This window comes from Magnolia sinica, chromosome 5 (genome assembly GCF_029962835.1).
Source record: "Magnolia sinica isolate HGM2019 chromosome 5, MsV1, whole genome shotgun sequence".
In the NCBI taxonomy this organism is placed as follows: domain Eukaryota; kingdom Viridiplantae; phylum Streptophyta; class Magnoliopsida; order Magnoliales; family Magnoliaceae; genus Magnolia; species Magnolia sinica.
In genome coordinates, this window is record NC_080577.1 from 44,137,576 (window position 1) to 44,141,909 (window position 4,334).

Below are 4,334 nucleotides of genomic sequence, written 5' to 3' on the forward strand. Positions count from 1 at the left end.
TAATCTTGATGTAGATCAAACCTTGATGTAGCTCAATCTTGAAAGTGTACAAACTGCCTTGACCTCTTCTTGAAGTCTTGCAGCTTGAGTCTTGTCTTGTGAGCAGTTCTTTCATTCAAGATTGATCCTTGTACTTGTGAGTAGTTCTTTCATTCAAGATTGATCCTTGTACTTGTGAGCTTTGCTTGATGTGAGCTTAGCTTGTTCATGAATGTTGATCCTTGAGAGAGCTTCACTTAAGCAAGTTATATATAACATAACATTGATTTTGGTACCACAAATTTGACAACAGACAGGGATAAAAACTATAGCACTTACAATAGCTTATAACCTAAAACTAAATCTTAACCTAAACCAATAACCTATAACCTAAACCTAAACCTAAACCTAAAACCTAAATGTATTCTCGAATCCCTAAACCTAAACTTACACCTAATCCTAATCTCAATTCCCTAACCTAAACCTAAACCTAAACTTGAAAACACAAACCTAAACCCGATCCCGAACCCGAACCCGATTTCCTAAACCTAAACATTAACCTATTCTCAATTCCCTAAACCTATAGCTTATAACCTAAACCTAAACCTAAACCTATAACCTATAACCTAAACCTAAACCTAAAACCTAAATGCATTCTCAAATCCCCAAACTTAAACCTACACCTAATCCTAATATCAACTCCCTAACCTAAACCTAAACCTAAACTTGAAAACCCAAACCTAAACCCGATCCCGAACCCGAACCCGATTTCCTAAACCTAAACCTTAACCTATAACCTAACCTAAACCTAAACCTATTACCTGCACTAATAACCTAAACCTATAACCTAAACCTAAGCCTAAAACCTAAACCTAAACCTAAAATCGAAATGTATTCTCAAATCCTTAAACCTATACCTATACCTAATCCTAATCTCAACTCCCTAACCTAAACTTAAATCTAAACTTGAAAACCAAAACCTAAACTCGATCCCGAACCCGGACCAGGTTTCCTAAACCTAAACCTTAACCTATTCTCAATTCCCTAAAGCTATAACCTATATACTATAACCTATAACTAAAACCTAAACCTTAACCTAAACCAATAACCTAAACCTAAACCTTAACCTAAACCTAAACCAAAACATATAACCTAAACCTTAACCTATAACCTATAACCTAAACTTATAACCTATAACCTAAAACTTAAACCTAAACCTAAAAACTAAATGTATTCTCAAATCTTTAAACCTAGACCTACACCCAATCCTAATCTCAACTCCCTAACCTAAACCTAAACCTAAACTTGAAAACCCAAACCTAAACCCGATCCCGAACCCAAACCCAATTGCTGTAATAATGTAGCCCAATCACATGGCAAGAAATAAGAATGTATCCCTTTTAACACATGCCCCTTTTTACAAAGCTTTAATTTTTATTGTTGTTTCTATTAACTTGAATTGTAGCCCAATCACATGGCAACAAACAAGAATGTATTTCTTTTAACACATGCCCCTTTTTACAGAGCTTTAATTTTTGTTGTTGTTCTATTAACTTGAATTGAAACACTTTTTTTGCATTATTTTCTTGCATTAGCTTTATTTTAATGATCAGTTTTATTTTAAAAAAGTACCCACTTCCACCCACTTTTTTGGAAGAAGTTTATGCAATTCTTCATGATTCTGAATTATAATGTTTTGTTGGTTTAATATTTTTTTTTCAGATGAAAGACAAAAAGAAAATTGTTGCTGGTTTTTTTCCTTTTTTTATTTATGATGTTAAACTTATATGTATTTATGCGTGGATGAATGTAATGTGGATAAGATTGTTTGTGTTTGGATGGATGTAGTTTATGTTTGGATGAATGTAGTTTATGTTGGATTTACGTAGTTTGGGTTTAGATGGATATGAATGTGAATATGATGAAATATATTATATAACAGGTGTATATTAGGAAGAATACGATGAAATATATTGTAACAGGTGTATATTGATCATCTCAAATTTGAAAGTGTGCTTTGAAGGCTCATAAGGGACGGTCCATGACAGTCCTTTTTAAGGATGGTTTGTGGCTGTCCTTTGAAGGCTCATAAGAGACGGTCCATGACAGTCCTTTTTAAGGACGGTCCATGACCATCCTTTTAAAGGACGGTCCATAACCGTCCTTTGAAGGGCCATAAGAGACGGTCCATGACAGTCCTTTTTAAGGACGGTCCATGACCGTCCTTTTAAAGGCTTATCAAAGACGGTTTATGACAGTCCTTTTTAAGGATGGTCAATGGCCGTCCTTTAAAGGCTCATAAGAGACGGTCCATGACCGTCCTTTTTTCGTCAATAAAAACGACGGTTTTTGACCATCCTTTAAGTAATACGACACGTCAAAATTTGACGGCCCATGCGACGGTCCATGATCGTCCTTTTTGGTCATTTGAGACAGTTTTGGACCATCCTTTTTTCACAGTTTTGGCGTAGTGTTTCTGAATATTCTCTCTCCTTCTCTCTCTCTATAATGAGTGAAAAATTTTCGATGGCCATCAAAGCCTTTGTATGCATATCTCGACTACCACATGTGTGTGACCTTGCACTCGCACCTGCACATACATGTAACATCCCGGATGTTACTGTTTTAGACTAGGTTCAACATATAACTTGTCATGTATATTTTTCCTTTATCAATGAGAATTTTAACTCATTCAGTGAATAATTATTTATTCATAATGATTTAAATATGAGTTATTTTATAAGAATTACTTGGAAACATGCCTAGAACCATGTGGAATCATTATATTTCTCAAACTCTCAGATCACAAATAATTACGAAATGCCATTAACATATACCCTTGATTTCTAGATCATATGGTTTCCATGATCCATTTTACTTAAATTTTTATATCATGCCTATATATCATAAATTAACTATACAAATCGAATTTCAACCCTTATATCACAGTATAAGTGGCCCAATTTCTAAATCAGCCCCTTAACCATTGATTTTAGTGTGCATCGAGTAAGGAAAGTCCGTGGGTAGTTGTAATTGAATATTTTCATTTATATGAATGACTTGGATCACTTATCATATGGACTGAATATGAGATATGAGTACCTCACTTTGATAAGTCTTTTCTTAAGCCTAAAGTTACTTTGAAAATAGCCATGTTACTAAATCTTTCCAAATTTGGATCTTTCAATTGAACTACTTCTCACTTTTAATTACAAGTAAAATTTGGATCACTCATTGGTCTCATATGACTATGAGATTATACAAAATTTAGACTCCGATATATGATCACATACCATTGAATGATGTCTGCCTTATAGCGAGTTCGTTCATTTTGATGCAATAGGTGAGATTTTAGATTTAGACCTTTCAAACCACCAATCAACCACCAAATTTTATCCAATTGTTTTCTTATCATAACTACACTTTTTTTTTTCAATTTTCGAAACTAATCATCAAGCGTGGACCGTTAATGAAGATCAAGTTTGTTTTCGCACTTACCAGGCCATTTTTCAAGATTAACCAATCTAGATTTTGGATCATTAAAAAAATTACGTATCCCAAATCTATTCATTGACTACGATATCATGAATGGATTATAATTTATAAAAGATCACCAGAACCATAAGATTTAGAAAAACCTAAGTGGGATGTGCCACACTCTAGCTCACGCCCACCTCTCTTAAAAAGGGTGTGTGTGCACCCCCCATCTCTCCCCATAAACCCTCATGTCTCTACCTCTTTCACATGAGAGGGAGACATCCAACCTAGGGATGTCCCCATCCATCCAAACCGTCCATCGTGTGGGACCCTTCATCCATTGCTTGTGTGTGCCTTGTGGATCATGTAAATGTAGTCTTCCTCGAGAATTTCATCTAGGGTTTTAAGTTATGTAAATGTAAGGAATCGCTTGAAGCTTAAATACAATTCTAGTCTAGGTTTTCATGATTCTACTGAAAGTGGGAATACTTGACCGATGATGGATTTAGTCGTCTTGGAAACCAATTTCAGAAAATACTCTTCTCACCATTCATGGAAAGTCATATGCAGAAAATGACGACATTCAAATGGAGGGCATATGAAAGTATAATTCAAGGACTGGAAGTTGTTGTGAAGAGAGATGTTGAAATCGACCAAATCAGCCAAAGAACGATCATATGGTGGTTGATTTGTAGTAAGATGAAGAAAAAGGGTAAAGAATACATTGGGGTAGTCCAAATTGGTGAGGAAGGAAGTTTGGACAATATTGTTCGACACCGGATTTCGCATTAACACCAAAGTTGATGGAATTGCTATATGGGAGGTCTCTATAAATAAGGAAACTCTCTCATGCTTTCTCTCTTTTCTTTGATGATTGA